General features: G+C 40.4%; 1 protein-coding gene across 4 annotated transcripts in view; it reads right to left on the bottom strand.

Annotated features, from left to right (window-relative positions):
* Sema2a (Semaphorin 2a) overlaps window positions 1-25,073 on the bottom strand; it is a 576,182-nt gene that overhangs the window by 351,968 nt on the left and 199,141 nt on the right. For 3 of the 4 annotated variants that reach the window (XM_087357602.1, XM_022083582.2, XM_022083583.2), the window contains one exon: window positions 3,461-3,518. The exons of the other annotated variant lie outside the window; for it this stretch is intronic. The gene's annotated coding sequence lies outside the window, so the exon portion shown is untranslated. The remainder of the gene's footprint in view (window positions 1-3,460; window positions 3,519-25,073) is intronic. 4 annotated transcript variants of the gene reach the window in all.

Below are 25,073 nucleotides of genomic sequence, written 5' to 3'. Positions count from 1 at the left end.
GACTTCGCCAGCCGCAACCTGAGGACGCGCGATGCTGGGGCTTCGGTACAAAAGGATGCTCCGGTCGCTTTTATCTCCAGACATTTCTCTTTTAACATTCTAGGCGGAGGTTTCTGTGCGTTCCGCCGTTGTTATAAATAAGCACGCTATAGGGAATAGAACTTAAAAAGCCTATTCCATGACTAGTTTCGTTAAAGAAGGACTCATTCCATGTAGTAACGAAAACCGAAGAGTCGGAACTTCTATCTCATTCTGGAGCTTCCATTTTCCTTCAACCAACATGATGAGTCCCACCCCTTCGGTGTCAGGAACGCTTTCAAAATCCCAATTAATTCAGCACGCTCGCTGTATTAATGAAGGCATTTTAATCTTCCGTGCTTATCCCCTACCCGGCTTGCAAGTGTTACCCGAGCTCCAAACAGAGGGTTTATTGAAATCCATCGCCCCACTTGTCGGGTGAAGGGCAAGAGTTCAATCCCCGGAGGGGGGGAGGGGGGGAGGTGAAATAGTTGTCTCGCCACGGCGTGCGGCGTATTCTTGTACCTGTGCGCAATGGAGGCCGGCCATTTTCTGTGTAAAAGCGGTTGGAGCGTGAAGCTCACACGTTACGTGCCATTACAACGGTTTGATCATGGGAAAGGCATTAGCATGAAAAGGAAAAGAGTAGTAAATTTATATTTAAACCGTCCCTTCAACTGAAACGGAATTCTGGTGTCGACGACCGTCAATATGAATGTCGGGACCGAGGGGGTTAACACAGTGGTAATTCTTCACACTCTCATGACGTAATCTGAAGTAAACTTGGTCGTGTAATGTGGTATAAAATTACCACTGCCCTGGTGATGCAGGCAGCAAGGACCTCTGAAACTTTCGTAAATTTCTACCAGACTGCACGGCGCTACAATCCATAGGACAGCAGACTTTAATGCAGATTATATTCACATTCCTCGTAACAACACTGAAGACTTTTGACAATATCAAATAATTCTGACCACAACTTAACATGACAGAGCAGTTTTACTAGAATTTTTACTAATATCTGCACTCTCCTGACATGAACGTCATATTAGAAAAGGCTTCTACACATTCAGATTTGTCCCAAGATTCGCATGGTCTTGATGAGAACTATACGCTGTGTCTGTGAAAGTATTCAGACATTAGTGCGCAGTGTGCACACTGAGTGATGGTATGTCCGTACACATTAAAATATAGTCCACCAAGACACAATATTCATACAATGCGCGGCTAGCTACTTCGGAAGTGTAAATGGTCAGTACAGTAGACATTCAGAAACTTCCGTAAAGTTTATATACAAAGCGATGCGCATTAACACACAAAAAAGATGTCCCTTGCTAATAGTTGCGGGCATCACTACTTCTGGTCAGCTTGCTGTGGGGAACATCAAAAACGGAAGGGCGTCACGCATGAGTAGAGCACCGCTGGTTGGGGGGCAAAACGCACATAAGCTTTGTACCCCTACAAAAAGCGATACAGCCAGAGGAGTTAAGTACTGGGCTGACATTCTGAGGAGATTGGCTTCGTCTAGTATGAAGAATGGGGGAAGGGAATACGAAGGAAAACAGCGAAGCTGGGTTCAGGGCGAGATGTCTTCTTCAACATCGGCAGTGGGGGGCGAAACCCCGTATGTCTGCGTTAGGGAAGAGAAGACGTGATAGATGCAATGTCGGAGATTGATACCACTTTTCATCTGTTGAGGTAAATCGGTTGTGGTAATAGAAATACATGGATCTATGCTCTCCTCCCAACAAGGCGGACGGGTGAGCTAATGGGAAGGAGGCTGCTCCGTGCTCTGTCACCCCCCCCCCCCACCACCACCGCCTAACACCCGCTGTGTTCTCAATGAAGATTCAGGATGAGCTAAAGTAAAAGCTAGTAGGCCTACGTTTTCCAGAGCATGTTCCAAAGTGCATGACGGTGCTCCACAAAATTGGGATATATGACAGCGTTAACAACACGTGGAGAGCATCGATTTATCGTTGTTTAAAATAACTTCAGGGCAGAATGCTGATTTAGTAGCATATCGAAGAAAATGTTTCTGCTTCAAGAGCAAAGTAAAAACCAGGCAGAGATTTTGAATTGAATTATCCGCGCTCCTACACAGAGTGCTTACAATGCGAACCGCACCTGCTTTGTTTGAAGACCGCTGAATACTTTTAATTCGTACGAAGGAGAAAGCTAACAACGGCCATACACAAAACCAACCCCGTTTATCACACAGAACTTTCTTGCCGCAAGGTATAATGAATCTTCCTAAATGAAACCAACAAAGCCTAACCGCGTTCACTTTACACCACGTACGTCAAATTCACGGCCCTCTTACACAAGATGTGTGCCGTCAAACGCCACAGTTTTGATACATTTTTTACGTTTCAAAAGCGTGCCAAATAGCTACTTGTGAGCCCCTGTGATGGTCCCCAAAACAGTCACATGAGTCCGAAGGTAAAATCGAAGTCTGTGTTGAGGCATAAAATTGGCATTTGCCTGAGAGGCTCAATAAGAGTGAAAATCAGTTCTCCAACGGAATGAATGGGTACCTTCTGAATGTACTTTTCGTCATGTCCTGTTACAAAGCAACTTCCCCACGCAACGACCTTAATGGAGAGGTCGTGTACCGTCAACCTGTCCGTCTCTCTGGTCCAGTCTCATCAGAGCTTTGACAAAATTTGTGTTCAAAAATGTTGTTAATATTTAAGCATAAAAATCCTCTTCTGGGACGTTATTCCAAACAGGCAGGTTCTTTAAAAACTTACGAATTCACCTTCATTAGTTACAACTACAGTATTAAAGACTTGTTCAATTCTTAATACTAATTACTTCATCAATTAATCAGTAGTCATGAATCAACTGAAGAAGTTACACTGGGTTGAGATCAGAGGAATAACAACAAACTATTGAATAAAAATTGCTGGAGTGGAAAATTTCAAGGTTCTATCGTATTCGGAACTGGACAAAACTGTGGAATACCTAGTCAGGATAATCGTCCTTCCTGCAGAGACAAAAATTGAACAAGTCAAGAGTATTTTACCACAAGAATTTTAGTCACAATTGTGTAAGAACTGGTTGCCCTCATTCGTACTACAAGCCGCCCTGATTTATATGCCCAAACAGAATCAGCTGAAAAGTATCAAATCCGTTCTTCACAAACGACCACTGCTCCTACTCATGACTCTATATGACATCACAATCAAACTTTCGAATAGTAATGCATCATCATCATCATCATCATCAAAGTGACTCCTCGCCCTGATGAAGGAGGCAGTAAGCAGCTCTGAAACATCGGTAAATATCTATAAGACTACGCGGCACATCTCAGAAGACAGTCGTCGTGACATAATATATTCTATTCAAATGTCATATTAAACGAAGATGGCTGCCTAATTACCCTTCTTTTAAACCCAATTACGCACCCGATCCAGGGTCGTGCGTGACAAGTACTTACCTCAGGACGGACCTGTCGTGGTTTGCATGGGCTTCCGGGCAACGGAACAAGCAGGCACCTGTAACAAATCAAGGCGAACACTAAGCAAACACATACACATTCCTTGGCCTGCAAACGTGGATTAAAGTTGAAAAGTGCCGAAGACACCCGCAGTGAATAAGGTAAAACAAAGATGGGTGTCTCCTGGATTGATGCGGTGAGTATCCTGGCAGAAGTTTACCGACGTTTGAGACTGCCTCCATCATCAGGGAAATCTACGAGACTACACGGCGCAACATCCCAGAAGACATCCATCTTTATGCTCGCTGGCGTGAGAACCTCAAATCTCACAACAGAAGCGAGGGCAAAGTGACGTTCGCTGACAAACTTTGTAGTCTTTATTCCTATTTCAATGGATCGAGAATCCTAATACGCTGTGTCGCCACAAAATTCTGCATTTCAATATGAGGTTATCAGAAGACTTACGACCTAACGAGTAATCAGGAGCAGAATGAAGAAACCTGCATTAGGAGGAGCTTCATAATTGTTCCTCCATACCAAGAACTACTAGTCCTAAAGTGATCAAATCAACGACGATGAGACACGCGGCTGTGCGGCACGAAAGTGAGATGTAAACTGGAACCTGAGGGGAAGAGACCACTTAGGAGTGATGTAGACGGAAGGTTACCGGTAACATTTAAATGGATCTTATAGAAAGAGTGTATAACATTGTGGACTAGTTTGGCATTACTCAGGATAGGGACCTACGATGGGCTCTATCTAACACTTCGGGTTCTATAAAATGCAGGGAACAATTTTATCAACTCCCCAGTAATGATTTTACTCCGAATTAATTATTACATTTATCATTCCATTCTATCATAATATTAGCGAATATCAATCTTGTTAGTTATTAGGGGCTAAGTACAACAGATGGTGTCTACATTCACACGTCCCAAATAATCACATCAACGTAGTGAGTTTAACCTGGATTTAAGCACTACAAATACATGCACATGAATTATACATGTAGTTTCAGATCACTCTGAGAACGCATCAGACAGCTGACGTGGGTGTAACACGGACTGCGGTTTGTGGAACTTTTCACAAGCACATACGTCACAGGATTAATCTAGTGCATTAATTATCAGGCAGCTGAGGTTTCCAATCGTCATGTCACTCTCTGAAATGTTTTATATCAAGCGAACTGTAGAAAAGTGTGTCACATTGTTTCAAAACTCTTTTAAAAATAGAACTTTAAAATTCCTGACTTCAGCTTTGAGGGTAATAAATAGTTTCCTACATATACAGCTCGCGTATCTAAAACCAAAGCAGAGTGACGTCCGCTCACCAGGAATGACACGTACAGCACCGACCAAAGTTTCACGGTTTACGCGGAATTTCCAAATCAAAGTGAAATCAGCAGTCCACAGATTACTGAGGTGTTCTCAATGGCGTTTCTGTGATAAAATAGAATAATAAACAATCTCCCAAAAATTATCTATGACACAAAATAATAAACATCATTTCTTTTAGGTGTTCATCTTTTATCTGAAACGGTATTCAAGAAAATATTTAAGAAAATAAACATATAACCGACACCTACCATTGGTCTGTGGTAGAAAATGTGTCTGACGCCGAATTTTTCAGAACACAAACAAATAAGTCCCGAAAACTGGCAATTCTGCGTGTAAGTCAATGCGCAAATTGTACGTTTGTTGTCATTTAACAACATTTATTACCCACCCTGGTCATCTGGCGTCGAATAGTAAGATAATCACGAAAGCTCAGTTGCAAACACTGTGAATTAAATTGTCGTGACACACGCTAAGATCTATCCCAAAAAGTTTTTCAAGGGACTGAGAAAAACCAAGGAAAATCTCAGTCAGCATGACTGACTTCTAGTTTTGATTTCTTTTTTCTGCAGAAACGTAAAAGAAGATCATGGTGGCTGCTAGTCATCCACATTGACTTCCCGCGTAACTAATTAACCATATGAGGCAGGCATGTGAAATATTGTATGATAAACATACTTAAACACGCTGTATTAAACAAGCATTATTTATTAAAAAGTAAAATATGGCAGTGTAAAACTTCTAATCCTACATCTGGTGCACTAACAGAATCTACGATCAGATTATACAGCATAGAATGACACAGTAATCAGTGAATAATAATTTTGGATGCATTATGGATGGACGCGACTCTGGCATAATTTAAGGCACAGATATATCATTAAATCGTTCAACTATTTAGTATGCGAAGTTGGTTACAAACTCGCAGTATTGGTTGTACATTTAAACTGAAGTATATGACATAAATTCTGAACCACTTTATTCTACTCTGCCACAGATGAGCGTAGGTGGAATCGTTTAATAGTTCTGGACCCGGCAAGTCTCGAATCCGAGTCCAAAGCCACAATACTCAGCCTATTCTTCCGACCAGCGGGGTCTTGTCGATCTGGGATGTCTTTGTGGAACGAAGTCGTACGTTTCATGCACATGAATTGTTTCCATACATCACTCAAGCGTGGCTCGTGTTCAAAATGAACGAAGGCATTAAATTCCGCACATTTGAACGAAGGCAGCCAAACCGTTGGGGGTAAAACGTTTGGAATTACGGTTATGTGTAACTGTCCTTCTGAGCTGCAAGCGAATTCAAATTTCCATCAGTCAGTAACATGCGAAGGTGGGGGGTTGAGGGGTGAAGAGTGTGTCAGGAGACAGAAATAGAAAAAAAATTAATTCATTCTCACAGTAAAACTCAAAGCTTTGAGAATATGACGTCATGTAGTATCGTCCAACCCCGATCCGAGCTTATATGATTGACGATGATGTTTCATTTGCAACAGGGTAATCTCATTTTCTTTCTGAAGCCAATCAGATTAGCAGAAGTGATTTCACAAATAATTGGCGTTGAATCCCAAATGATAGAAACGCTGAGAGTGAAATATGCAGGCTCATATGTCTGATTATTGAAGAAACTCGCTTGCTTTTATTCGTTCTTTGCACACAAGACGCATGAATTGAATTAGTGATCTTGTCTGTCCGTCAGTCCGTTTCATACCCAGTACCACTCAGCTCAGGACTGCGAATATATGACGTATGTTACATTGTCGGGGGAATTTCGTGTTTATCAAGCTATTTGTTTATGTGAGGCTGAGGAAGAACTTATCTAATTTCCCAAATAACATTCAAAGAACAAGCCAAGTGAAGTTGGCTCAGAGACCCTGTTAAATTCTTCAACTCTTTGTGAAACATTTTTTGACATGTGTAAGCCTACAGTAAACGGAACGCGAGTAAAATATCTTCTGTCTGTATGAGTGATTATTCATTATAAAATGGCTTCGTTTAACCAATTATTTAAAATAGTCAACATTAAAAAATTCGAAATTGCACACAATGCCACCAGAAAGAAAAGCTGTAAGGCTATTCCAGAGTGCTTTAAGAAATGTGGACCACGTTCTGCATATTATATCAAAATAATTTTGTATTGTTGTTTTCTATGGTTATAAAATATGAACTTTCACTCCACGAGAATAACATGGTTTTTGTGGTAAGGTAAACATTTATACCTACAAAGGAGGAATGAGCAAGTTGGTCACGATAATTACATCTTGAGGAGCTTCAAATTCAAAACTTGTAGTCTTCACCAGATTATTAAGAGGAAGAACCTAAGCTGTGGGCTGGGAATGTAGCGCGCAGAAGTTATATACAATTCTGGTCTGCAAGAGTAATGAAAATAAACCACTTGAAGACACAAACTTAGACGCGAGGATAACATTAAACTGGACACTGGGGAAATAGGGTGTGATGTCTGGATTCTTGTGTCTCATGTCTCATACCCACATTACAAGTTAGCCGTCATGTTGTTATTACTGATAAGACTTGAACAGAATAATGATGGGAAGGTTAGACATATGCATCATGCACATAGAGCTCTTTAAAAGTAACTCATGGCGTTCGTAACAAGGCAGCACTGTTCTCTCTGCCTTCAGCACACAACCATAACCGTGAAATAAAACAATTACACCCTTCGCCAATACTCGAACAGCAGAGAGAGTATTAAATTTGCTTATTTGTTAATTTGCATAAGTCAATAATGCAAAAACCCGGGTTGGTAGATTCACATATACCGAACAGCATTTGATTATAAAATGAAGTTTAAATTTTAAATATGGTTTTATCGAAAATGCGATCCTGTTCATACAGACTTATCACATACACGTCAATAGCATACAAATGAGAACAGCTGATCATTACGTCAGGGTATCTCGCGGCATGTTCTGTTCAGTCAGTTGGGAAGCTGCGTACAATGTTACAGAGAATGTTGTCCACAAGCGCATGAAACATTTAGTTCCCTACACACTGTGTATTTTGACACAACACTGACACGCACGAATCACGAGCAGTAGAGACCTCGGTTCGAATCTGGAACGGAATAGTATACTGGTCACTCTGATCGAAGTCCCAGTCGGAATTTTACTCCAACGTTATAGACGAACATCGAGGGAAGACCGCCTCCTTCAAAACACACATATGATAAACAATTAAGATGAACTACCAGCACCTTTAGATGCTATTAGCCGCGTCATTAAATAAGCGAATAACCTGATTTAAAACAAAGTACGATTAAAAAATATGAACATTATTCATGCGCGCACATGTATGCTACATTCCCAAATTTGGCATCATACATTACTCTGTGCGTAGTGAGATACAGAGTTGAATAGGTCAAATGTAAAACCACAAATCTAAGATGGCTTTCTTCTGGATTGCAGGGCCGTGGAGTCTGGTGGAAGTTTACGGACGTTTCAGTGGTCCTTGCTGAGTCTTACATCATCAACCGCTAGTTGGTCACAAACGTAACCCCATGATTGCGGATAAGAGTACCGGCAATCTCTCACAGTAATCGTAAAATGGCAGTGAAATGGTTACTGTATGTGCAGGTCTACGAAGAGCTCTCAACAGATAGGAGTAACACATTCAGTTGTGTGTAATAAAGAAAGTCGACATTCGTGTTCATGACGAAGGCATCTTACCGGACCATTACTACCTTGCTCCTAATTGGTTTTAATTTCAGTAGGGCACAGGTTACATAAATTTTTCAATCACAAACCAGAGTTTCATGAACGGAAACCCATCTTCAGGAGTGTCATGAGGACAGATTTAAGTTCTGCTTAAAGACTGAACCAGAAGAATTACGGTGCGTGTACCATGTAACAAGAGAAAAAAGGCATTAGCTCTATCCAGAATTCTCTTTATACTGTATCAGACGTTAAGCTACAGATCAACTCAGATAATTCAGTTCCCGAATTACCTAATCACACATGTATTAGTGTCAAGGACTTAGTTCGAGACTGGGCCGGACCATTACCGATTTTTCCGCCTAACTTTATCTCACATGTGACAAAATCAAAACGTCGTGAACCTGAGATATATGAGGTTCAAGGCGTTCTTAAGATGCCACTAAGACATCAAATCACACAAGCAACTAAGATACATATTTAACATCAAACTACATTACATTTCGCCATAGAATGTATTTACGTGTATCACATAGTTATATGAATAAACAGCATTAATCGAGTAATCTCTTTAACGGAGACGCGTTGTGTATTCTTGAGCAAAGAATTTAATTTTTATAAAGCCTGTTATTAATACGAACTTCGGGCTTCGCAGGCTTACATTGTAGGTTCTATTTGGCGGTCAAAAGGATCTTTTTCCATCATTTATTTGCCTTCGGAGTCAAAGGAAAATCCCATCCTACAACTGCTCCAGTTCAACATGTAAATTCCTACATTCAGTCTTGACAGGCGGATGTCATACAGACCGGTCAAAGGTCATACCTGGAGGCTAGCGTCAAAGCGACATAAACTAGTCAGGCCTTCACCTTCCACGTGCCTTACCGATGTTTATTGCTTTTATAAAACCAGCCGTCTCTTTAACACATTCCTTACTGCAAAAACATACAACATTAATGGGGTTCAGGGAATATTTAAAGCAAGTTGTAACTCCGACGTATAATGCTAGGATTACGATTAGGGCTTGTTCCCTGCACCGCAACGCATCAGTTCTCATTCTCTGTGTACATATAGCAGCTAAGATGCGTTTCTAAGTGCCACTCTTTCCATTTGAAATGACATACTGTCGCAGACTGAAGAAAAACAGACTAAGCCAACCCTACAGCACAGAACCAGGCCCACGGAGAGAGAGTCTATTAATTAACAAAATTAATTAAAAGAGAAAACTTAAAGAGTCGTAAAACATAAGTTACCCCCTTTCGTACAGCGCAACCTCATCTCGAAAAACTAGAGTAACTTTTAAACAATTTTCTCGGTACCTCCTCCGCCCTTAAACTTCTCCCAAACCATCCATATTCTAACTTTGCTTCTAGCCACAACTACAACACACAATGTCTCGCAATGAGGCAGGGTCTCGTAAAGTGCGAGACATAACTCGAAGTTGTGTGCACAAACTGCCAGAGTGCGGTGCGAGAGGCAAGGCAAAGTGCTTGGCCAGGAAATTACTCTGTAACAAAGATTACAGACGTAATTTTTGTTTGCAATGGGTGCAAAAGTGTTGCAATGTTTCAACTTACTCAACTACTGAGGTTTCGAATGGGCAAATGTTGTGTGGTAGAATTACTGTATTTTTCCAACAGTGAGAGATATACAAGTAAGTCGTCGTGACCTATTTTGAAGTACTATGTTTGTATTCATCTGTCTAGAGGAACTATGGAAAACAACAAACATCTAAATCGGACTGCAGTGGTTCGAATCAGGTTCCTCGCGAACACGCGTCAAAATCCCATTGTGCTGTTTTGCCAAGATTCCTGGATAACTGTCTTCCAGGCTAAAGCTTGCGTATTTCTATAGCTAGTGTTCAGAAAGTTCTTCTAGGAAGAAAACAAATCTTTAGTTGGTTTTACAGTATCTGTCAAACGTAAAGCACAAACCTTTAGGGTTAAGTCAAGGAGGATGAGATGGACAAGTGCCACACAATTCGAATTAAGAAACTATTACAAATATTTGGCTAAGAAACTTCTTGGAAACAGCTTCGTCACCAAAACCGAAGATAATGTAGTTCCTTAAGAAAACATTTTTATACAGACATATGAAAATATCCACACGATAATACTGTGTCTTCTGGAGAATAACAAGTTAATATGGATATCAACAAGTACGTTGCAGTTTTGTTAACTTGCCGAGGACATGATCTAGTGGAATACTTTTGTGATATGATGACGAACTCCTAAATCCCTTAATAACACAGAATTATCTCATCAACAAAGAGCCTACTACTAGCCATAGAAGTTTTGTATAAGGCTGTTTAGTTTTTCGTTAATTAAAATCTCGCGTAGCAAGTTACAATCAAAGACGAACTGTGCTTTCCAAAACGTACAACCCACTAAAATAAATTCAGATGGGAAAATAAACCAGGGCGCTGTATGTTTATTGAATCAAAACAATTACGATGGTACTGATATGATATATTCATGGCTGCTAAAGAACCCTCAGAACGCAAATACGCACATATTGCTTCAGAGAGGTGGCAGAGGAAATGAGGACTTGATTTAATGCAAGGGAGAGGAGAGAAATCAGATAAGCGTTTGGAAAACCCTGACTTGCTCCAGGGTTTAATGGAAGGGTTGAATGAAGGGTTAAGAAGTCAGCTGAAGAGAATATAGGCAAGGCTCAAGAGCCAATTAACACCAGGAACAGATAGCAATAGGAAGGGAAGAGAACTGGGTAATGAGAAGAAAATGAAGGCAAAGCAGGACGTTACAAGTGCGGCTGCTACTATGAGATTCCATATCGTTGTTATTTTATTAGAAACGTCTTTTAATTAATTAATTAATTAAAATTTAATTATATTTCTTATTTGTAGCAATTTCAGCGTCTCCGCATTTGGTTTACGTACGGCTGTTGCTACAGTGTGTTCATACAAGCAACTCGGTGGCATTTAAATCCATGTATTGCACAAGTGACTCTGTTGTTATTTAACCAATTAAAACAACGTGACACATACAAATTATTTTGTTACGAACTTCGTTGGAGACATGAAAAAAACTGTTCCAAATATAATTTTTAGGGTTTTTAAGGTATCTACAGGTTTATTTATATACCTTAAGTGTATCATGATCCATTACAATGAAAGCTATTTTTAAACGTTGCTTTGAAATTCATTAAACACAAAATTTAATCAAAATAAACGGTAGTTTCTGAGAAAAAAACACGTGGATGGACATAGAAGAAGCAACTTTTATGAGATTATTGCATGCACTTTGTAAAAATAATGAAAAATAAATCGAAATTTGCATCAATTAACGGAGGAAAAAAGCAACAATTACTTACTAGTGGCCATCTTAGAATTTATCTCACGTATACTAACACTTGGATCTAAAAGAGACAGACTAGCAGGATAATAAGCAGCTTCATCAACTGAGACGGTCACCGAATATTAGGCTATGAGGGTAAGAAAACTACGTAGTCCAGTCCATACTAAGAGCCGTCGACCCTCGTTTACAGACGTCCGCTGAGGTGCCTTAGAACAGCTAAAGAACCCAGCATTTATTGAAAATAAGCAAGGTCATTAATACAAATGCTAATACGCACGTTTAACAACCGGAGCAACATTCCAATTACCATAAAAATGTACCCATGAAGTCTTTCTGCCCACACTCCAACCACTTACGTTGGTTTATAAGTCCACTCAGAGCCTATTTTAATGGGGTCGGAGAGACGCTAGAATTTCCTCCAACAGATGGAATTGCTGTGTGAAACATTACGCTTCTGTTCCTATAGTCTAGGGCATAAGGCTGGATTTTCATAACACTTCTTCATAATACCACTGCATTCCCTCAAATTCACGAAGCAACGGCGATGTTAGCCTCTAAATAGGTCTCCCAAGCATTGCGTCAATTCTTAAATATTCTTTTATTATCTACCCATTATTTCGCAATGTTCTCCATATTCTTGCATTAGGGGCGTTTGAGACCGGGATGATGCTTGATAATTTGCATTCTTCACCAAATATCATTAGGGTGATGAAATTCAAGAGAGTGAGGTGGAGCCTAACACACTTAATACAGACAAAGAATGCGTACATAATTTAGCCTGGCAACCTGATGGAAAGATGCCAATTGCGAGACCTATACATAGATGGGAGGACAGTGTAATATTAAAATGAATCTTATTTAAATAAATGCAAAGAAGTGCACTGGATACGAAGAAGAGACACGGTAACGAACATTGGGGTTGTTTAATGAGGAGGAAGCAAGGCATTTTTTACTATTTGCCTATACACGCCACTAAGCGTCTCCAGTTTCAACCACGCGAACTTGAAGTGGGACATATTTCACCCGCAGAAACGGACTGCAATCTCCCGCAGTTATTCATTTTCATACCTCTGTCTTCCGTAGGTTCTTCTGATTCTTCGTGGACAAATGGGTTACGAGATGCAAATTTCTGGGGCCTACTTAATTAGTCTGCACGCACCGCCACGCCTTCTTCGGAATTATACCATAGTTATTAATTAACTCAAACAGAGCATTGTATTTCTTGAGAAGCTTTTACGCTCAGCTAGTCAAGAAATTCCCCGCCTTTTATGGAACCCGAACTTTTATACAGTATTCACAAGGGCTCTCCATCGGTCGCTATCCCGAGCCAGATAAATCCAGTCAACACCCTACAACCCTATTTCCTTAAGATTCATTTTAATATTATCCTCCCAACTACGCCTGAATCTTCCGAGTGGATGTCTTCATAGCTAAATAAGTACAATGCATAGGTGCGAGACTAAGAGGTCATCGCGAGTGGGGAGTTCATAAAAATAAAACTGAAACATATGAAGGGTATTGCCATACAGGTATCGCCAAAATAGTAACTAATTTGGATAAGCACAGAAAAGACAACCCGGAAGATTATACAAGCCGTTCTAAATGCAAATCTGCAAACACTGGAACAGTAGCATGAAACATTCAACGCCAATAAACAGAGGTTCAAATGGCTACAAACAGGTGGTAGTAGTTGGTAGAACAGCCCTGTCAAACATCAGCTGCGAGGTGTACTGGTAATTTCAATGCATCCTTATTGACAATTGCTTTATCACCGTTCCAGTGTACCAGGAGTACAAATATTTGTCATTGTTAACAATGGTTTAGCGATATATTCAACTGTTTCGATTGATTGTATACATTCCAGCTGACACAGACACACGACAAATGTCTGGCAGGTCGTCAGCACCCCAAGGCTAGACAAAGCGACAGAATTTGAAAGTGTTTTCTGAACTTCCATCTTTGTTGAAGATTCGATAGTCAGTTGATCAGAATTTCATTACCAATCAATGAACTTTACATTTGTTAACAACAACTCTGTAACACGTTCGTTCATTTAAGCCAAGTTTTGTCTAATTTAACTGCTTAGGCTTTTGTCCAAGAACTCGACCATATCCCAAGTATCCTTTGTAGAATTTGGTAAGAGGCTAACTTTGTACGACGAAATGCTTTCTCTTGTTACCCGCCCGCTTGTTACACTCCATGAACTTCTGGACAGACTGCTGACGTCTCACATAGAGTTTGGACAGTGGCGTCACCAACCGGATAAAATGTGTCATTGCCTACGGACGTGTTTCGACGAAGCACCACACTTCAAACTTAGTTCTGGACATGACCGTGTCATTCTCCTCTCACATTTCCTAAAAAAGTCATTTGCCGATGTACTATTCCGATGCACACTCTCAGTACATAAGAGGAGGCCAGTCGCAAAAGAGCTACACTTATTAACGGAGTGGTTTTGTTAATATTTAGTGCAGTCGAAAACATCGGAACAAACTTGAATCGTAACACAGCTCTAAAGATAGAATCTGCATTATAAATTCTTCAGGATTTATTGCTCTTGGTTAACTTCAAGGATACTTTATGTTCATTTCAATTAACGCAATGCATGTGTAAAATTAAAAATAATGGAAACTGACTTTAAAACAAAAAAACTTTATAGGACATATACAATTTTATGTACCAAAATTCTGCACGGAATGTAACTGTCTGTAAACATTACAACACTTTTAGTACTTAATCCGTTTATATAAAACTCCTTTCTCATTGCAATCATTTTCATGATTTGTAATAAAAAGAAAGTTGTCTTCAACTTGAACTATGCACGTGCCTCGCCCGGTGGTAACAAAGTGTACGAGGAGACAGCTAGTAGCTGGCTTCAGCATAGGTTTTGATTTTACGAAATCCCACTGGAGACTTCGCCAAAGTATCAGGCGGTGTTTTCCAGCAAGAAACCCCCAAAGATCCAAACACAACACAAGTGGGTTCCGTTGTCTGCCACAAATTTGATTTTCGAAATACGAGGACTAAAAGCTCCCTGTCGCCTGTCATCATTTTGTCCGCCGCGTGACGTCAGTCTTTGACAGATACGAAGTCCTGGCGGACTGAGGCTGAAAACACAGCATCGAAAAAGCGAAATTTCGGAAATCTTTAGCGAGATGAGTACCTGTCCGCCTGTCTGTCCTATGACTGAACTACAGACACCAATAACTACTGGTCTACAAAATAAACAAAAACTGAAAACTGTCGTGACAAATTTCACGCAACGGATAGTTAACAACTGTAATAACTCATTACAATCCGCAAGGGTTACTGTAACGTCTATAAAATTCTCTCAGACTACACGACCCCAACATCCCAAAAGACAATCATGTTCATGCTCATCGCCGTGAGAACCTGAAATCTCAATTGGCGGATTGTCTGCAGACGAAATATGGGATTCAATAATGTGTAGCGGCAGGTTTCTAGGGTTTTCGTAAGTGGTTCAATAACGACATCACTTGGCTCTCACTCTTCGAGACAAGAAGCTCCATAAGTGATTCTAATAGTACTGAGGGGATGAGATAAGAGAAATGCTGAATTATGGCGTTCTACGGCTAGTTCTTACGACAAGCAGCACAGAAGGAGGGTGACGGTGAAGAAGCGAAGTGCTCGACAAAAGCAAGCCAGAGCGAGTTTGGGTGACAAACCTCAGCTGCGGCGGGGCAAAGGTCCCAGCCCAAGTCAATAAGCTTAAGTGACCACAACCCCGGCGGCGTTTATATTCCAGAGAGAAAGGAAACTTAAATCACCCCAAAAGGTCTGTTCGGTTAAGTACATTGGGGAAACCATTAACCTCAGTTCTAATATCACACCACACCACAGTACTTCCATCGTCCGGGGGGTGGGGTGGGGTGGGGGAGGACAGTTCTGTCAAGAAAGATGAGCCGATCATGTCCGAGGTCCATTCGGAACACTGATGTTTGCTTACGTTTCTCCGCGTCTGAACTCGTTCTGGAACCCAGTCAGCTTCTTAAAGAGTAAAACAGCCGGAGCGTCCACCTACGCCTAGTATTGAGGATAAGAATGCGTGACTTTCCATCACATGCCATACATCATCAATGCAGGGATTTTAACTCACAATAGAAAGACTCATCACCTTACCCGCCTACGCAACGCCGTCAAGAATTTAAGTAACCTTTAGGATTGACGAATGGTGAGTCAATTATATAACGTATTATCAAATGAACTGAATTCGTTTATGCCTGTGTGTTTTGTGGCTACACATCACAACAGACTTCCGCAGGTGTTGTTGTTATCATCATCGTCATCATCATTAGTTGATATTATCTGTCATGGAAGCTACAAATTTCTTTTCCATGCCTGGGTGCCAGGGAGCGACTGGTTACTTGAAATGTTTTTCTCTTATTTTTCCCTGGTTGTTCTCATCAACACTACGGTTACTGCGAAGAGTCCAGATATTAACTACCGCTGCCTGTATCACTGCCTTAGTAAAATAGGGCGACAAACATCAGGGAAGTGTAGGTACAGCAACACACAAATCAACCAGGGCATTGGATGGAAGTTAATGGTCAGCGTCACGCTCCAGCTGTTCCCCCACCCAACCAACTGCTTATTAGTATGGGGGTGGGCCCCAGAGCCTGTGCTTACGAAGCTGCAAAGAAACTTTCGGCCCCTGTCCTAATGCGACCGACGGGAACGAATGCGGGTTACGTGCAGAAAGAAAGTGACGTTGCCCTCGGTGGGAGTTCTTTGTACAATTCCAGTCCTAATATCGCACGCCTCAGGAGGAAGTTTTCTGCGCTTTGGCGTCGCCGTAGACTGGCGTGCCGGTGAAGTAACTGAATACTTTATGCACCAGGTCTCTGGACGGTCTGTGTAGAACCTGGCGCCTGTGTCTATCGCCTTCCATTTTTAACAGCCCTGTTGTATATCTAATTCAGAACACCAACAATTTGCTTCACGCAACTACCCGAGCGAGCGTATGGCGACTGAAGTTTTACGGTTTAAGGATCTCACGGCGGTGAGTACGAATATCGCTGTCTTCAGCTAGAAGTCTATCAACGTTTTAGAGGTTCTTGCTACCTTCATCATCATGGCGATGAGTTCGTAAACGTCTACCAAACTACACAGCGCTACAACCCAAAGGAGTAGTGCCTAAAGTTGATTGCCTTACGAGGGCAGAAGCATCCAACTCAGTCGCCATTGTTCGTGTTGCGTATTTTAACAATAACATAACAGAATGTGCTTCTAATGATTATTCTAACAGGCCCTCTTTCTAATGAACTGTTACCAACTTCAACATGCGTAAGAAGTCGATTCAATGAGGAGAATCCCTTCTCGACTCATCACGGTTGAGTGGCAGGCTGTGTGGATCTTGACAGAGGCAAAGCTAGATGGGGAGGAACACAGGAACACCCATACTGTGTTAACAAACAGGAAACCACTTTCTATGCTAACGACAGACCTATAGACTTGTAGAGCACGATGATGTCGTCCAGCGACATGGCTTCGCAAGATCATGAAAAGGCATGAGCTGCCGAGACAATACAAGAAAACTGCTGAGAAGACGATTGTGACCAGATGGAAAACCAAAAAAAAATGTACATATACTTGAATGTATTGTTTTGGAGGACAATACTGATGACGGAGGCAGTATGGCCTCTGAAACGTTGGTAAACATCGACCAGACTACACAGAGCAACAACCCAGAAGACAGAAATCTTCATATTAAGAATCGCCCTGATGACGGAGGAAGTATGACCTCTGAAACATTGGTAAACATCGACCAGACTACACAGCGCAACAACCCAGAAGACAGAAATCTTCATACTAAGAATCGCCCTGATGACGGAGGCAGTATGACCTCAGAAACGTTGGTAAACATCGACCAGACTACACAGCGCAACAACCCAGAAGACAGAAATCTTCAATATGTTAGTAAATAACCATAGTATCTTTTATGCTAAAGTTAGGTCTAGACAGAAAATCCAAATTATAAAAATACTAAACGTTTTGTTTTATTGGTCAGTGATTTCTGGAACATTCGATTTTGTGACAAAATGTGATAAATTAATTTCATCATTTGTTGACATGGTAAACCCAGCGTGGCTTTCCTTTAGAATTAGTGACGTCATGGGATAACTTGCGTTTCCTGTGAGAGAAATTTTACCCTAAAGCATTATCCGGTCAATTCCGGCGCTGTTGTTTCGGACAGTAATTGAGAGATGGCGTGTTCCAATATTTTCCCCTCATTCATTTGATTAATTCTCCAGCTTAACTGCAGCATATCAGAACATGCTGTCATCACAATGAAGAAAACGACGTAGAACCCGCAACTGATCCAAATCGAATCAATTGTAAGGTCGAGTAACACCAGTCAAATTCCGTTTAACAAAATGCATGACGAAGCTTTACAGCGAATTAATTAGCTCAGTGTCGGCAATAAACTCTGGAGCAAAGCGATTCTGCTTATCACCGAATATTCACGGCGTATAATTCCAGAAATAGAAAGAAGAAAGTTACATAAGTTCATATTGTAAACACCTTTGTTTCCCCCACAAGTGCACTCGCCCCTTGCACTTTTTAGAACTTCTGTGGAAAAATGAAATTCCAGATACTTGGCGTATTTATAAATAAATTCATTGAATGGAAGAGGAAGAAGGGAATTTCAGTAAGGGTGGTCAGACGAGGGAGAGCAGGGAAAGAAAAGGGAATAAAAACTAATAATGCTAAGAGGTCAGCAATTGAATTGACCCTAGCTAGTTGCAGAGAAGCTATTCCATGCTGTTTTGTCGTTCGCTGGCCTTAAGATAGGGAGAAGGCATAAGACTACGTAATCTCCTGACGAAATTGTAGAGGTTGTAGAACAGGGTGGCCGCCGACATAACCTCTAACTCTCTGTGAATAATATGGACAGAATAAAAATGGAGCAAAGACCACCTTGTGCTGAGAACAGTCCCTTTAGTTCACGACAAACACCGGTCACACACAGAGAGACGAATATAAGAAATATCCTCAACATCAACTTGTCCAAAGCAAGCACGACGCTCTGCCACCGCAAATGTGAAACGACCTACTGAGTCAGAACTATTAACTGATTAAGTATCCATTTCATAACCAAAGTAGAAAAGTACTTGTCCATTTATGCCATCCAGACAGGAATATTTAACGCCCTTATGAAATGTGTCCAGATTTCTTGTTCGGTGAGACTTCACGTTTGTCTCTGGCTAATTACTGGTCATGCTAGCCGGCTACAAAAATTACACACAGTATCACAACGGGACCAAAGCTTTCGTTGTGTAAAGTGCACATGATTAGTAGAGAAGTAAGTTAAGGGTTGCAGCTAGTACTACGTAATTACACATCCTATTGGTATTCTTGAAACACGTGTTACTGGCATTCGGAGGAAACGAAATATACACATCTGTCCATATTTAGAGGAGAACAGAGAAAATATAAATATATATTTTTTAAATTAAAAAATTCAATAGTTCATACAAATCAGCATTTTACATTTGTATCAAATTTCATGAATTAATTACAAAGGCAACGACTAATTACAACACCAAATTAGCTCTTTTTCAGCAATTTTTCCAGTATCATTAAATTACGTTTTATGTTATCCTTTAATTAATTGCATGTGCCACATATTGATCTACACTAATTATCTGTTTCATTAATACTGGGCAGCCATTGATCACACAGGATTACTGCGTCCTTCATGCACACTCTGTTACCTCTTAACTTAATTAATGAAGCGAAATAACTTGTTTTTTTTTATAAACCTTGCCAATGAGTACCTAAAACTTTAAAACTGATACTGAACTTGCTGTTAGCAAGTGTTTGCATGCTATAAAGTCATGAAGATACTGATTAATAATACAAAATATTCTTAATTGTTCTTACACCCCAGCCTGCATACGGATCAATTTTATGTTCCTATTTATGAAAACTGCATTTACATCTCTTCCTAAAATATACATTACAGAACCACAAAAAACACGTCACGGAATTATTTTCTGAATTTACTTTACAGTGTAAATACATTTTACGAACATATTATCGCTTGTTTCGTATATTCTTAAGTGAATAATAAAAATAGAACACAAACCAACTCTCTATCCCTTGGTCTACAGAAGATGTTACATTGTAATGGCTTCTGATGGCTGATGCAATTATTGGTGGAGCTATTGTTCCATTACTGACGCCATTAAACTGAGGGGTAGCAATGTTCAGACCAAACTGGGACACTACGGGCTTTTAACGCCAAACCAAGAGTTAAAAGCTTCTCTAACTTTCTGAACAGAGAGAAAGAGAAAACAAGATGTAAAACTGAAACAACTAGCATTATTAAATAATGACTACCACGGTCTTGCCAATATTAAAAAAGAAAGAAACTTCTATCGCGTCTACAACATCAGCATCATCTAAAAGCCCTTTTAAAACAGATGTACCGCCGGTTTATTATTTACGTGCTATAGGTTTCATTAAAGAATTATATTTCCACTGCATTATTCAAACACAAGACGTGCCAAATTCTCAACATACGATTTACATTTTTATAGTTACATCTCGTTTTCAGAACGGTAACTGAATTTACGTCATAGAGACTACGTACTTACGTTTTGTTCTTTATTCATTCTTTTCTTTCCTTTCCCTTAATTTCATTTATTTATATATAAATTCCCATAAAAAGCACGCGTCGATAAGCGTACATTAGAGCTCTGTGGGAACTATACATACCATCTGTTAAAGCAACCAACTTTGCGTTTTTTGTTTGTGTGTTCTGTAAAGCGACTATTTTTTAAACAACATTAACCAGCTGATATTTGTAACGGTAAAGTGCTGTTTTCTGTGCGGTACGGACTGAATTTTTAAATATTAATCAGAGGATCATTAGTTTCAAATGGTCACAGACGTAGCATACTATTCACATCTAAGTCTCTACGCCTGAAGACGTCCCTTTTTATGTCGAAAAATACAGTTGACAGTAAATACAAGTTATATAGACGGTTATTTATATGCATCTTATTAACATCACTGGCAGTTGTCGGTAAGTTTAATGGCAGATGTGAGGAACGCAATGAGTGTTCCAGACGTTAATAGACGTGCGTCGTTCCTCAGGGGCATTAAAGGCAATTCGCTTAACGGGATAACGTCCTTTAAACGGTGTACAAATAATAAATACCTAATACTGGCGTCTTAAAATCCTATGTCTAAAACGTGATGAGAACTTCTCCACTAAAATCCTAAATAAACACTGGAAGTAGTGGTAAGAGGGAAGACTGCAGCGCACAAAAAAGCCTGGCAATGCGGAATTAACCAAAAGTTTGAAAGCAACAACCATTAAGTCGAAACAACGGGTACGTAATGTTATTATAAACTATAAAATAAATATTAAGTACACTGCGTTTTTACTGCATACTTTCCAAGGTAATATCACTGTGAAAGTCTTTTAACAGCGCTCGCGATATCCAGAAACTGTATCAGAGGTGGTAAGGAACCCACCGCAAGAAGGAACGATACGGGACATTACCAATATACTGTTCACTTAGCGACGTGCTTAATGTGACATTCATAACTATGTACTTTGCTCATACCTTCGTATAAAATCAACCATCATAAGGAAATTATATATTAAGTACTCGTACATAGAGGCACATTTTAAGAGAACGTTTAAAAGAGTTTAAAAATGTGCTGAAAACGTTGCCGTTTAAAATACCTGCGATGCAGTAAAAAATTTAAACAAGTTTTATCAAAATCTGCCACAAAACTAAAAGAAAAGTTAAAATTCGAAGTGTCAGACCTTGGTCTGTTCCTCCAGTGACAAATACCGTCAGTATAACTGTGGGCATATGCAGTTGAGAACCACATACTGGTGTGGCCGCTTGAAGAATAATCTCACAGTGCGCCATAAAGCAGTTTGTTTCCAAGTTATATAATCGCTAACAGAATTTCTTTTTCTATTGTTTTTTTCTTTTTAATTTCTTTTCGGTATCTGTGTGGAGGCCGTACATGGAGGTTCCATTAGGCAGGTCAACAAGGTGCTGAGCCCGCCTCAGCTGTCCGCTTCCCAGCGCGCTAGCCCCTTGTTCTACTTCCAACCCCCCCCCCCCCCCCCCGACCAGCACAGAAAGTTCCCAGCGAAGAGGAAATTCGTAATAGAACTATACGATTCAAATAACCATTAACTACTGAAGGTAGCGCCAACAGTGGAGACACTTAATTCTGTCTTGTGCAAAAGAGTAAAGTTTTGATTTTCAGAAAGCGTACTTAACCCCTTAGTCGAATGATAAATATATGTATAGCTGCTACAAAAATCAGTAAATTGATCTGAACCGGGTTTACTTCAACAGCATTAACCAGTTAGTACTTGTAGTGGGAAGGAGTTGTATTTTCTTTACCACCATACGGACTCGATTCTGACATGTTATTCAGACGAGCTTTGGCAAAAATACAGCGAGGACGAATTTATGACCATAAAAATTTCTTGGACCAGATTATTCCTTGAAATACTTAAACGTATCTGAGATCAGGACAGCGATAAGCTAGTCAGAATTAAATAGTTTAGTGATTAATTTCTATGTGTATTTTTCACAAGCACAAATTTGAATTTGAACTACTTGCTCAGAATTGCCAAACTGTTAACTCATTCATGCAAAATGTGTGTAAGAATATACAAAAAATTTCGTAAAGTGAATTTCAATAGTCAAACCGCAAGATAAATAAGCCGCGGTCGCCACTCATAACACACACATTACGCACGGTACTACACGTCGTAGTTTCCTGCTAACATGTGGCCGACCACAGGTTCGCGTGACACGAGTTGATATACACTAATCCTGATAAATGTGGGCTGTTCCAACTGTCTGACTCCCGCTTTCTTTTTCCCGTGTATCAACGACATCGTTATCAGCAGGGATATGAAGTACGTCATTAAACAAACTATTCAAACAATCTAACTTTCAGAAGACTTGCTGGATCTGAGAACGGCAAACACTGGGAAAGGCCCAAAATACAAACCCTTTCAGCAGCAGTTTGGGGTGTTACTACGTAACCGAGCAACAACAAACAAGCTTGGAGACAGTGATTATGGAACACCATCCATCTTCATCTCCGTCGTCAAGAGACTCATCAACATCACATCGCTGGGATTTTATTGATAGGTCGGAACAGCAGCACCGTTTTATTACAAAGTCAACAAAAGATTTCCCTTTGCGCTGAATGGTCAGCAGCCTTCGGCGCAAGAGGGTATCACAATCTTTATGCCATGTTCCCGTAATTTGGACGCTGTAGTATGACTCTATCGTCACGGTGGTCTAGCGGTGGCCTTGTAATCCTGGGGTATCGGGTTCGATTCCCGGCGGTGCCCGAATTTATAACTTGTGTTGGGCAAGGCCGTGGTCTAGGCAACACGGAGTTTTCCTCCAGGGCTTCCCCGGTTTCCCCGTGGAATCCCAACAATTACTCCAGTCAGACACAGAAGAAGGCAATGGCAAACCACTTGCCTAAAAAACATATATGAACAGGTCCCAGTCCGAGAAAAGGATGGAAGGATCTTGTTCATAATGTCGCCAACCTCCTGTAAAGGATACGGCGTAATAAAGAAGAAGTATGACTCTATCGGATAAAAGTGTACGTAAATATATAATTAAATTTCATATTTAACCCGCACGTATATTTAATTTTTATCAAGATTTATTTCTATACGCATATCATACTAAAGATTAAAGCTATTCGCGTACCACGCCTCGCACTAAATAGATCAGCACTCCTGATTTGACATATTGCGTAAATTACAACCACTTCCAAGAAAACCGAGAAAAGTGTCATATATAAGTCCCAAATTTATAAAAGAGAGAAACAGAAATCCTTATCTGCTTCAAGCCACGCTTTATCGCCCCTAAAAGTCCTAGGAACGGGCAGTAAACACTGGACAGATTTGCTCTCCAATCAAACATCCCTACACATAACATGCAATAAAAGGGGTTCCAGGATGAAACGTGAGTCGGTCCCAAACTGCACACAAAGCGGGATTGGAAGGGACATATAGGGGGGGGGGGGGGGGGGAGGGGGGGGGAAAGCAGAGATGACAAGAATTCGTGAAGCTGATGACTCAAGCAAACACATCACAAGTAATCCATCACATCACTGGAAAGAAAAGTATTTCCCTTAGTGATAACATAAAATCGCTATCTCTGTAACATAGCAAAGGAGTCAAAATAAAGTTTATACACACACCAGCATAGAAGTTGCAAAGAAAGCTGGAAGACAATCAAGACAGTTAAGACCGAGGAGGCAACAGTGACATCTTACAGTGAGGTGAAGTGACATACGAAACCCTATAAAGTGTTCTTCCTCTTTCCTCAATACAGTTCTTCGGAGCAATATTAAAATATTAAATCAGAGATACATGAGATGTGAGGTTCTCAAGGCGGTCAGAATTTGTGTTGAACTTACTAGTAACTCTGTGTGGACTTGTGGGTATGTATATACCGACGGTTTCAGTGGAACATACAATCTCCATCTTCAGCCCTGAAGGCCACACGACGTCACAAGCTAGAAGATGGAAGCGATACATCCCACAGAAACACTGAATCCACCTACCAGGCTACACGGAATCACACCCCAGAAGAACGAAATCGACGACGTGTTAATAGACCGGAATATTCTACAGCTACGGAGTGTATGCACAATAAATGACAACAGCCAACTATAAAGGACCCACAGTATCCAGTCTAAAGTTAACATTCGCTTCTGTGAATCCTGCTTTGCGTATTGTATGTATTTAACTGCAAATCACAGTCTTAGTCGTGCGAAACATTCATGTTCATACAAACAGATAATACAAATACGTAGCGATTTCAAGGTATGTTCAAAATGAGTTCTCTTCATAAACTCCTGAAATTTAAGATGCTATAGAAGAATCTACAGAGGAGCATTTCGGATTGCAGTTCTACAAGTTTATTAATACCACAGAGCTCTTTTAAAGAGCGAAGTGAATAAGCTCTCGCCTTTGGAGTTTAAATTTTACGGAACATAAGACTACAAGAAAGTTTGCTGCAGAAGAGCAAGACAGAAGGGGGGGGGGGGGGGATACGTAGCAATCATCAAAAAGTTGAAGATGAGAAAATGATGACGTTATTTCTCATAGGATCCCCCACAAAACTACCCTCCCCTACATCGATTTCAGCTTTCAAATATTCTGAGAAACCGTAAGAGACGCCAGATAAAAAAGAACAAAAATATACAATAATAAGAAAAATTACAGGAAGGAAGCTGCAGGAAGGGGGAG

Source organism: Zootermopsis nevadensis, unplaced genomic scaffold, assembly GCF_977971745.1.
Source record: "Zootermopsis nevadensis isolate Lab colony 2312 unplaced genomic scaffold, Znev_1.0 Znev_ptg000028l, whole genome shotgun sequence".
Taxonomy (NCBI): Eukaryota; Metazoa; Arthropoda; class Insecta; order Blattodea; family Termopsidae; genus Zootermopsis; species Zootermopsis nevadensis.
Note: the sequence above shows the minus strand (reverse complement) of the source record. Positions and strands in the feature narration are given on the sequence as shown.